Raw genomic sequence first — 12,798 nt, 5'->3', positions numbered from 1 at the left:
AGGCTAAATCATTTCTCATGCTCGGTGCTGCAGTATTTGGATTTCTCTGTAAACTTTTTTATATAGAACGTACGCAAATCCTCAATTCTAGTGTGTATTGTGAAGATACAGTAAAGATGACTTGCAATACATACATATGTGTGTGTGACTGTATGTGTATATATCCTCATGTACTCAGTATGTAAACAAAATTCGAGCATACCAATCTGCTTCACTGCTAAACCCTAATATTTTAATATTAGCAAATTAGCTGTTTGCTTATTGTTCTTAATTTCCGAAAAGTCCTTATAAATAGCTTATTTTGTGTGACTGGTAAAATTTACACTTATTAATTACATCCAGATTCTACCAGGACCTGTTAAATAATTTCTCTTTTAGTTATACTAAGATGAATCTGGCCTAATTAAATTTTAGTTAAATTTAGTCTGTAGTAGTTAATGCTGTTGCAGCAGAACACAATTATTTGGCCACAGTTGTTTAACATTGTTTCAGCTAACAATTTAAAATCTGGTAAATATTTTTTCCTGAATTTTTCAGTACAAACGTAGAAATATCTTAAATGGCAAATACAGAGAATTTCTTTGCTTTTATTGTTTCCTGTCAGAGAAGTAGTGCCATTAATGAAGCTGTCAGCAAATTTAACTTCCCTTATTTTAAGTAGTGGTGGAATGGAATGTAGTAAATTAATTTAAAAAATGGGGAAAAGGTGTGTAAAATAAGGAAGACTAGTGATACAATAACAGTCTATTAATGCAAACAACTTCATAGTTTCACTTTGAGAATGCAAGAATATTTTCTTTTCCCTTTCCCATGTGCAAGGCAAAAAAACCCCAAACCAAACCAGTGAGGTCCTAAGACACCTGAATAATAAGTAGTGCCATAATATATGAGACTGGCAAGCGTGTTTGAGCAGAAGTCACTTTGCTGAGGAAATCTGGAGACGTTTAAGGGGGAATGCAGTAAAAGTGATGTTGAATTGGGTCCTGCTGAGGAATGCAAGAGTTAAACGTGAAAGCACCTATTCAGGTGTCATGTACTTTGAAGGAGTCATCAAAACAAAGTCCTTCAACTTGAAGCAAGCAAAGGTCTGCAAAAGGAGGCAGATATATCAAAGTGTTATCATGGAAAACAACTTGATTTTCTCAACTAGTTTTGGAATGGTGAAAGAAGGGTTAGTAACAAAAGAGCTGAGCTGAGAACATAATAAGGCATGCAGAGGAATAAAGAATGGGCTTTTAACATGGTGTAAACAGAACTGTGAATGGAGTTGGTGATCCAGTAAGGAGGGAAGAAGATAGGTGGAAAAGTCAAAAAGCTCCACAGTTAATTAAGATTATCACTAAAAATTGTGGGACCAGTAGGGAAGAATGGGGGACATATTCTGGATTCGCCAGCATTGTGTCTGAGCTGCAGTGCATAGCTAATACCCATCAAAATAGCAGTAACAGGTTTTCGTTTGAACTGCTGGGATTGTAAAGAAACAGGTGAAAACTAAAATTTTAACTTTTAAAAAACATTTTTATGTGGCAATGCAAAACTTTACTGAGCATATTTTTATACAAAGAACATGAATAATTCGCAGTTGTACTAAGTGAAATAAGAATTTGCATAGAATCTCAATCCTTTTTATGACTTTGCTTCCTTGCATTTGGTTAGGGTTAATCTTCCATAAAATTCTTGTTACATATTTTTGAAAATCAATGCAGTATCTTAGGTAATGCTTAATTTGAGTCACTGAATGGCTATGGAGTTTTAAAAATAGTACGTTTATTTTAATGTTGCTTTACTACTAACAAGAAGAGATACAGCTCCTCTTTGGTGGCAGGTTTCATGTATTTGTTGTGCATATGGTATCTTTTCTGCCAGTCTTCAGATCTTAAAATGTAGTTAAACCCATAGTTTTCAGACACCAGGATTCGACATACATTTAACGACACTGTTACATATCACTTGTAATCTTCCTGCAATATATTCATGCATATAACACAAAATAAAAACCAAAGACGTCACCAGCCTTTAGCCACTTAATTGAAGTTAATCAAGATAATTCTAAATACTTAATTTCTTACTGTATCAGCTAGCTTGTCTTCTATATCTGATTACTGAGGGGAAAATGAAAATTTATGTGGAAGTTCTGTATTTAAATGGAAATTGAAATAAGTAATTTTTCCCTTTCTGTGCTGAAGTGATGCCCGTTATGAGCCTCTCAACGTTGCTTTTTTCACATATTTTTGTGTTAATGCTATAAGCTTAAAATGAGAATCGCGTTGGGACAATGAAGTTCAGTACAGTTATGTTCTATTTTCAGATGCTTATTATACAAGATACTGATGTAATCCCACCAGCCTTTTTAGTATTCCAGTGTTGTGAATACTTTATTCATTTATACAATTTTACAGTTAGTTCTTGAACTTGACACAGATTGTGGAGATCAGGCCGTTCTAGTGAGACTACCAGGAAACGCTGAGAAGTAAGGCTGTTGCAGTGTCCTTGCTTCTCCAGATAAAACTAGACATCCTGGCTGGATGTTTACCAGTCTTATTACAGGACTAGATATTTGTGTCTTGGTTCTTTTCCTAGACTTGCCCACCCTTCTCCACCCTTGGTTTTATTATTCTTTTAGAATGGTTAGAATAAAGATGTAATGAATTTACCTTTATGTTACTGACATGTGCTTTCAACATATAATCGCAACTAAATAATTTAATCTAGGAACGCCACATAAAAACAGTTATTACTTTTAGCTGAAATATATAATAACAAATGAGGATGACGTATGTGATGGCATCTGATAGTAAATTCCTTTGTGGCAATTACATAAAGGAGTTAGTTTCAGTGCTTAATTGATAACACCAGGGCTTGCTTCACTTCCGTGAGGTGTGGGAATCCAAGGTGCAGAGGTAACTGCATTCCATCAGGTTTCAGTCTAGACAGGCAAAGAGCATCATTCATCCTGTACCAAACAAGGAAGGCTAATCACCTTCTTAAAAGTGACCTTGCAGCTAAAGAATGTGCTGTGGTGGCCACATGGAAAGGCAAGTCAAGAGCTCAGTGCGATCACCAGCAGTGCTCTTCTAGAGTTAAGGGTCTTGACTTGAAAGTGTGCTATCTGGATTGCAGAATGTTCGTCTCTTCTCATTTCATACAAGTGGTGGTTTTTAAAAGAAATGGTTTAATGAAGTGCTGTACAGTTAATTACTTGATTGAAGGAAAAGCTTGTTATCTAGTTGAGGTGGGAGGAAGTTTGAAGTACACTTTTATAGCAAAAAGCGTTAGGAAATACTATTAGAGACTCATCTCCCTCTTTTAATTGAAGAGTAGCAGAGTGAGCTTTGACTTTTTCAAATAAGATTTCCAACAAAAGGGCAATGTGTCTACTTCTAAGGCATATCCAAATGCAAAGGTAAAGTGTGATGTAGCACAAGCTGAGAAGAGTTTAATTAGTTGTGCTGGATTTGTCAGCTTGATTTCTGTGTAGACAATACCAGAATCAGTTGGGGAGGACTGCTGAGGGGGGGGGAATGGTGAAGCTATTGAGGAGAGCGTGGAAGGTATTTTCAAGTTTTCTTGGTGATGTGAGGACAAACAGTGAGTAGCAGATACTCCTGATAGCATAGGACGCATGAGCAATGAGATGTACCTTGACAGCTTGAGGATAAAGGTTAAGAACTCATGAACAGAGAGATGTAAAGGAAGAGGATCAGTTCAGATGGAAACTAAATAGTTTGCCAACTGCTTTGCTTTGATTGCCTGTGTGCATGCTCCTAACCTGCAATAAGTGTAAGATAGCTCTTGGAAATAAGTTGTTAGCATGCAGGTGCAAAGTTGCTGCAGAATATTTGATGTACAGTAAATTCCCACTGTAATTTCCTATTTTATCTGGCTTTGTGGACATCATTCCTTCTCCCTTATCAATTGCTCTGCTTGAGCAGGACATATTTCCTCTGCTGTTTAAGCTCCAAGTGGAGCACTTAAAGAAGGGGAGCTGCAAATGTTGTATTTAGCAGAGGGTGAGCATAATTCTGTGGTTTTGTTTTCACTAGCAAAACCAGAGTTACCTAAAAGCAGAGCACTAAAAACAAAATTTGAAATCAGTCATATAAAGCAAAAAATGTCTTTATTATAACTATCTGTCTGACCTTAATTCAGCTGCTTTGTGCATAATTGTGACAGTTTTTATAAAGTATTTTTCTCTGCAGGATCTCTGCCTCATTTAGTGGTAAAAGGGGTAATTTCAAGTTCTTGCAGAGAATAGACTTTCACAGTTGCAGGCCTTCCTGCTTCTCTCTTCCCCTTGGATGCTATACTCCCCAATTCGTTTGTGGTTCTACATGTGCTTCTTTATTGATAGTCTCTTCTTCATTTTCACTTAATCCCCTTATTTAATTTATTGTAAAAGACATTTTTATTTAAACTTGAGCATTACTGTTTTATGCATTTCTTTGCTTTAATGAAAAGAAACGAGTTGTATCATGTTACTAAAAAGAGATCTTTGATAAGTGCTCAGATCAACTGGGATGCATAAAGGAAGTGCAAAAGACTGAAGTTTATTCTTCCCTAAAGGAATGCTTAGCTTCCCTGACTCTCTGGTATGCTTTCTAAAAGTAGGGCGCTCTTATTTTTCTACTTTTATTGCCTTGCAGAACACAAACTCTGAGAATCTTGACTGACAGATGTCGGATCCTCTGTGAATGTATATTTTGTTCTGGGGGAAATGCAGTGGGGTGAGATTAGAGGCAGTATAGGACAGTCATTGCCTACATAAACTTGGCTCAGTATAGCCCATGAGAGGTGGCTCATCTACTAAACATGCATGAGCTTGAGTGAGTAATTGAGGAAGAGATTTCAGATATATATTTAAATAATGCTTTCAGAAGTATCATATGAAGCTTTGGTTAGGATTTGGGGAGTGGGGCAGTTCAGGTAAAATTTTGTGAAGGGCTATTCCAGTCCTTAGGGAAGATACAGGTTCCATGCCACAGATTACCAAACTATTTCTCCTATAGGGCATTTTATTAGAAGGTTCAAGGACTTTTGAAAGGCAAGACGGTAATACACTTTTTTCACCATGTGTAGAAAATCAAAATTATTCTCAGTGTTGTCAACTACTGGGAGGGGGAGGAGGGTGTGACAGTTGAAAAACAAAATCATCATGCTCTCTTGGAGATCTGTATCTATTCATTAGTGTGATAGCGGATACCTTTTCTTGTAGTTCTGCTGGAATTATTTTGAATTCTCATCTTTGTGTTTAGAGTTGTATTGTGCAAGACTGATGAGATCAGGCTTTGGAAGTTAGCTTAGAACTGCTGTAGCCTTTGCTTGCTCTGCCCTTCCTATCCTTCCGGTTTTTATTCACAAAATGTATACAAATGTGAATACAAAGATTGTCCTCATCTCAGATGTCTCCGTTTGAGGAAAAATGATAAGAGTTCCTCTCTCCTGTCCCATACCTGGCATATAGTAGCATTTATCCAGTTCTGTTCAAGAGTGCAGAAGATTTGTTTCAGTGTACGATAATAACTCTTTAAGCTCTTGTAGCTTTAAAATAAACAGAATTAAACTAGAGTCAGAGTTAACTAGGTCTTTAGCAATGATACTCCTACAGAGAAGCTCTTAAATTCCTCTTTAATGCTCCACCAAATACTCGATTTTGGTTATCAGGAGCTGACAAATCATCCAGTGCTGTCTGTCTCTACTATGGATTCCTGTGCTTGAGTTCTCCTAAGTGCAAATGACCACATCAAGTATCTGTGCTTAAGCAACACAATCAAAATATGTTTGTGTGAGAGCTGCATTCCCTTTGCGCTTACTAGTGGGAGCACCAGCAGCTTAAATCTGGATCCCCTGACTGGCCTGCTGGTTCATGTTCAGGGCCTTACCTAATTCAGGCGTGCTATTTCTGTGCAGAACAGAAATAGATGCATTCAAAGGTAAAGTTGCCTGCTGCCCTCTGGGGCAGAAGTTGGTTTGGAAGCACTATTTGGCTTTTACTTTGAATCTGTGACAGTACTGAAGACAGTGAATCCTTGCAAGCTGCAAGCCCAGATATTTTGTAAAAGCAGCTGAGGGAAAAGGAAATAGTAGTTACGGCCGCTACATAAGGCGAAGAAAGGAAACGGGAGCCTCCCTCAAGTGCAGCCACTAAGCAAAATAGTTAAAAATAGCTGCTTTTCCCTTCTAAGCAATTGTCTAAGTTGCCATAAATGTTGTTTCTTGGGAGCTGGAGACAAGTCTCATTCCCTGGATTTTCTGTTCTGAGAAACCAGATGTGTTTTGAGAACTTGTGTTGCATACACCGCTGATTGTTGCAGTACAGATGTTTAAAAGAAAAAAAAAAAAGCATTGAAGCCTAACTGTGACTGTAATGAGGAAAAGCATCAGAGTATTTTCAAACTATATAGACAATGGATGGAAGGAGGACCATAGTGAGATGAAGTATCTTGCTGTTGCTTAGCACGCCACCAGCAAAGAGGAACAGATCTATGCTTTGCTGGCTCCTGGTCCATTGTCGTCCACTTCACCATTTTGGGTTTCTTTCATTATGATCCCAAACTGATGGTTTTTTGGGACATCTCATAATTGAAAGCTGTCTGTGAAAGCATTGTACTTACTAAAACTACACTTATGGAAAAAAATGTTGTGAAAAGCGGTGATTTTATTGCAAAACATATGATATTAGAGATACCATTTTTTTAATGTAATTTTGTTTTCAGGAGGTTTAGAAATGTGTTTATTAATTTCTAACCACTGTTAGCTGCTCTGTTTCAATTGTATACATTTTAATTTGAAATATATTTTGGAGTGTTTTACCTTACTGCTGTTTGAATTCTGCTTAGTTAAACTGATTTTTTTATAATGGTTCTTGACCCCTCAATTTCTTTGACTCGTTACCCCAAGTAGGCCACAGATTCCAAATATCTGTTTTTTTGTATCATCCACTCATCCTCTTTGTCTGTTTGATTGAACTGCTCCTGTGAAGTTTAATAAACAGCTAAGACTGCTGAACAAATCACTAAATATTTTTTTTTTTTTGTAATGCGTACTATTGCCCAGCTACGTGAATATATTTTAATGATTCAGCAAAAGTGTGGTGCTTATTTGGTAGGCACATGGTGGGGTGGATGTTCCTTATTTTAGATGAGAGTAAATTTCTAATCTTAAATTGTATCTATATTTAAATTAGCAAATCCAAGTGTCTGTATTCTGATATGCTTTCACTGCATTTCTTAGAAGCAGCAGTAAACTAGAACATTCTCTATGTAACCTTTTTTTCCCTCTTTTCTTTTGACAGTGAATATCCTTGTTTTTTTTACTGCAAGAGAAAACAAAGCGTAGGGACATGAGCACATTGCTGAAATTTCATTATTCTTATTTCCTTTTTTTGTCCTTCTGTATTTCCTTTGTGCACTCCCCCCCCCCCCCCCTTCTGTTAAATGTTCTCCAAGTGCCTGTTCTACCCCTGTAGGGGAGAGAACAGGTAATTTGAGCTTTAGCGTTATCCAGTGAAGTTGCTAGAGTGCTTTGGTGTCTAGTACTAGTATATATAAAAGTACTCTGAGCCCTGCCCTCCCTGGAGATTTTAAGAAACTCCTAGACACAAGGGCATTTAAATGAGCATATGAAACCCTAAAGGCATTTTCTGTTAACCTTTTCTGAAGCTATTAATTTTTCACATCTCAAGTAGTAAGTTTAGTATGAGGGAAACCAGTGGGCTACTATCTGAGAATCAGTAAAAGTGGATTATATGGGCTTACTTATATATTGTTAATTTCTCAGTGCAGTTTGGCGAATTTTAAACTATATATACTGTGACAAAACTTTAAGGTAGTTGGGGCTGTTTTTTCCATGTAATCAACTGATTTCCATTCCCTTCCTATTTGTAACAGCCATTGCTAATAGTGAGCTTCGTAAGTTTTTTTGAGGCTCATACTGTGACAGAGGTAGAGCAGGATGATTATGGTCTTAAAATTAGTGACTCTGGAATTAGGAGACATTTTAAGTCATCTTTGGAAAGCTGGAACTTTTAGCATCTAAATTCCAAAAAGGAGGAGGTAGTGTTACTCAATTCCTGAATTAAAATTCTCTAATTGCCAAACCTTACACTATTGCCATATTAAAACCATTATGAATAGACCATGGACATTGAACTCCAGTTTCTTTCCTGTGGGAGAAACATGCTAACTAGGTGCAGATTTCAAACTGTAGTAAAGAAAAAGTACAGTAGATTTACAAGTGTCAAAATCTCTTGTGGCATACAGATGAATAGTGGATTAAACCAGAATAATGTATGCCATAGTATTGGTTCATAAGCAAAAAGAGAAGAGATTTGTAACAGAAAAGGTTATTTTAATAATTTACTGCTTGGAAGCACAACATATGCTAGTAAAGTGCAAGAATGATGATAACATAATTGGAGGTAAATGTTTTTCCTTCCTAATTTTCCTCTGTGGCTGAATGGCTGAAGCTCTAGGCTGTAGACTGGTGCGAAGAATCAATCCTCCTCACAAGAGCTATGTAATAAAGATCTCTTTAAGCATATGAAAAAAAGAATAATCAAATTTGAGTTAGTCGCTGGAAAGGTTGGACAGAGAGGAACTGTCTTCTGCTTTGTAGATTTCTTACTAAATCTAAGTAGTTGACTTTTCATGTTAGCCTGAAACATTCACAGTTTGTGTGTAATTACCTGTCTGCCATGGTATGAATGCATTCCTTCCGTCAGCTCCGTTTCCCTCGGACATAGTTTTGTTTTGTACCAAACACAGAAGAATCTGCAGAGAAGCAATATATTAATTAAAAATACATAGTGTCTTACCATATTTATTTGTTGATGTAATTCTCTAAATACTACTGAATACAAATATAAGCTAATCATTGAAGTAGCTGAATTGTCTCTTAAAACCAGACATTTGAAGCATTGGAATCAATCTGTTTAGTTAAATATTAGGACTCCTCACAGTCCTTTCTCATGTGAAAGATTACGTCTTGCCAGGGATGGGCACTTTCTTTAATGAAATGTCTGTAAGCTTTTGTTTTCTTTAAAAGAAGTATTCCCTGCTACTGCTATCCTCACGAGTGCTAAAGAATAACGGATTTCTTCGTCTGTGTTATTCTAAGTGCCAGATAACAAGCAGGGAGTATATCCTGGTGAGATAGGGCTGTGTTATCTACTCATTTTTCTGATGAGTAATTGAGGCATAAAGAGTGGCTTGCCTCAAATAGTCTTTGGTGGAATTCTGCTTGAGTTCTGTGCTTGTAGGCTTGTCCCGTAGCCACCGGATAATTCTTGTATTCCCAGTTCTGCCCAAATGATTTCATCCTATGGGATAAGAAATTATATTTTAGTTTCAATTTGTAAATTATTGCTGGTCTTTTTGGGAGATTGTTTGGTTCCATAAATGTGCACTGCTAGAAACTTTGGAGCCTGTGTACATTTACAAAAACTTTCTCCCCTGAACTGTTGCACCTTATTCTGTAATCCTGATTCTCCTCATACCACATTTCATATCTTATCAGTATCTTTGGATGAATTAGAGGAGTATTTAATGATGTTCTTAAAATTTAGAGATCTAACTCCACTTCTTAGCAGGAAAGAAACTACAAAGAGTACTAAAGAAGAGTAGAGCAAAGACTGAAAAAAATTAGTCTTACAGGCTGTCTTGCATCCAGATACCCTGGTGACAGCTGCCTGCAATAAGGATATGGAAGCAATTAATTAAAAAAAACCAACCCAAACCAAATAACCACCTCAACCCCCAACCCAGAACTTTATATATTGAAAACAAGATGTCATTAAAAAATCTCTTGCTGTATGCTTTTAACCTAGCAGTTTATATCCTACTGTTTCCTACTACAATAATATTTTTTTCCTAGGAAGAACGTTGTGACCAGAAACATAGAATAAATGCCAGGTACCTAGAGGGTGAGGTGGGGGGGAACAGTTGCTTCTACAAAACAGAGTTGTTCTTTATTGGAGACTACAAGCGTTTCCAGTGTCTCTTTTCTCTGTTTCAGTTGCATCTTGTCCCTGGCTTTTGATCTTTTCATTTGGTTTTGACCTGCTTTGCTTTTTTCTGCTTCTCTGAGAAGTGGTACCACTGCTGCTTTCTGCACCGGCCTGTGTTCTGTCTTGTCTCTGCTTTTTACATATTAGCGTTTGTAGTATTTTGGTTTTTTCCTATTATGTGTGCTTTCCTGGCAAGAGCAAGGAGCTTGGGAGAGAGTCATGCTTTTATTTCCAGTTTTACCAGAGTTAGGTGGTTGGTTGCTGGAGGAGGAACTGAAGGTAAGTTCACCTCGGCTCATTCATAAAGCAACTGAGCACATTTTTACCTGCCTATGGAAGCAGCATATGCAACAATCCAATGTCCTAGAGAGGCTGTAGAGCATGTCCAGTGCTGCTGGTCTGTGAAAAATTGAGTTTCCAAACTAACAACCTCTTCTGAAGTTTTTCAGAGGCCTGTAATTTTGGTACTTTGTCAAGAAAATGAGCAATCCTCCCTCTATTCCCCTTCCACTTCCCCAAAAGAAAAAAAGAGCTAGCCGCAAACCGACCAAAAGCCACACCCTTGGTATGAGGCAGCCCGTCTGCCACATCTTAAATTCAGCTTCTTCCCGTTTTAGAATTTGTCAACAGAATACTTTCAAAAAGTATTTTAATACGGACTTCACAAGCTATTTTTTCTAGTCTTACATTCAGGCATGACAGCGTCATTTTGACAGAATCTGTTTTTCGCTTCCACATAAAATTGGAGAAAAACACTTGTATGAAATCTGTGACCACACTGATAGTTTGGCAAATGTCTCAAGCAACCGAAAATAGAGTTCTTTTAAGATGTGTCAGATCCTTAATTACAGGCAGAGTTCCAGGCTTGGTTATAATAAATGTAATTATTCCCTCCCCTCTCAATTTAAATTAAAAGTGAGTAAATATAAATAATGTCAACCCAGCTGTCCCTCAATGCTGTCCTTATTTGGCTAACGTTGAAAAGATGGCTAACAATGCAATTAGTTTAGAAGAGGTCCTAAAACTTGAATTTCGGGTTATGTGTACGAACATACTGAGCTGAAATAATGTAAAGATAAACTAGGACAGGAACACTTGTGGTGGTGGTCAGTTTAACAAAACCGAATCATGATGAAAAGCCAGTGAGAAGTCAGACCTACTGTGTTAACGGAAATATTTATGACCTATTTGACCTAATTGCCATCATGTCTTCCACTGTTATGCAGTTTTAATGAAAACATTCCTTCTGCTTGAATTTGTTTTGTAACACTATAAATATATAAATAAATAAAACCCTCAGTAATTTCATAGGGTTTGGTGGGAGAAATCTGTAACTCCTAGCAAAAATTTTTTGAAGAAGATAAGGAAGCAGTCCATTATCTAACGATGGAGAACTCTCATCATTGCTATTCTGCAGCTTGTCCTCGCTCCTGATGCTTCTCAGAGAAGTTGTGGGCTGTGGAGGATGGTACTCAAGTGACTACTCCCTCTTGCTTTCTGCTCTGTAAACAGAAGGACTTGTATTCAGATGAGTGTTTTTAATGGATTCATTCACAAGTTACATGTCTTCATGCAGAGCATAAACTTCTTCAGAGCTGCACGTGCTCTGAGTTTTACAGTCATGCTTTCAAATGACAAAACCTTACATCCCTGTGGAGAGAGATTGTTGGGTTCTTCTTCTGGGACTGCTCCAGTGACATAAAATGTGTGTCTGACAACTAATTTTACATAGGAAAGATCATTCTAGGGGCCTTTACAGGAGGAATAAAAATGTTCTTGTCATCATTCCTCTTGTGAAGACAACGGTACAGTTTTTAATGGCTTGTGCAGGTGAAGGGGTGCAGCTCTCTGGTGTGGATGAGATACCTTCTTGCCCCCTTCATATTTTTAAAAGCCTGCATGAGGCAGTTTATTTTTCTAAGGGAGCCAGCAAAAGGTTTGATGTTTCTTAATTGACTTGAGACTGTTTTCTCTGCGCATGAGACACGATGAATCTTAAAGGAATACGAGAGGCTAGCTCAAAGACACAAGGGAGGAATCGATGTAGAGTGCCCCTTCTCCTTCCTTTATCAGTGTACTTCATTTGAAGCTTACAGTGGCTGTGTTCAAGTAGTTACCCTTCTTGGAGGGGAGTTTCATCCCTATCTTGATGAAACATATTCAGTGGTTCCTGCAGCAAGCAAAGGCCTGTTCCAGGTCTGCCAGACGTTGCCTAAGGGCCATTGATAGGGCTCTGGCTGTTGGGGGGGATTCTGGTGAGTGGACGTTTTGACACTCGTGTTTTAAATTCCCCGATGCTGCAATTCCAGTCACTGCTTATGATGAAATCATGTAACCGGTAAATTATTTACAGAGGCAGGGCTAGATTGGCAGAGGTGCCCTCATTGTGAAGTGAAAGCTCCCTAAAGCAATGAAACAATAGAGAGTAGAATTGGAGCAGAATTTAAATGAAGTAAAGATTTTGTGGCAGCCAGCCAGAGGGCCAGATCGGGTTTTCTGAAGTACTGGCTGGGTTTGTCTTCATAATCTGATACTGCAGCCCTAGAAGCTTGGGGAGCTTTCTGGTTTTGTCTATAAGGTGACTAAAATACGTGATTGTCAGAGCATCTTCTACTTCTTATAATTCCTTATTACAGTTTTGGCTATCAAGAACTCGGAAGAGATTCACAGATCCCCTTCTCAGGTATTATTAGCAAAGCTGGGGAGGCAAGGTCACTTCAGTTCTAGTCAAGCTCGTTTAAAAACTGGCTCTGCTGACCACTCTTGCTATGGCTGAAATACCACATGCAGAATAG

The sequence above is a fragment of the Numenius arquata genome, chromosome 3, assembly GCF_964106895.1.
Source record: "Numenius arquata chromosome 3, bNumArq3.hap1.1, whole genome shotgun sequence".
Lineage (NCBI taxonomy): Eukaryota > Metazoa > Chordata > Aves > Charadriiformes > Scolopacidae > Numenius > Numenius arquata.
This window is presented reverse-complemented; position numbering follows the sequence as displayed.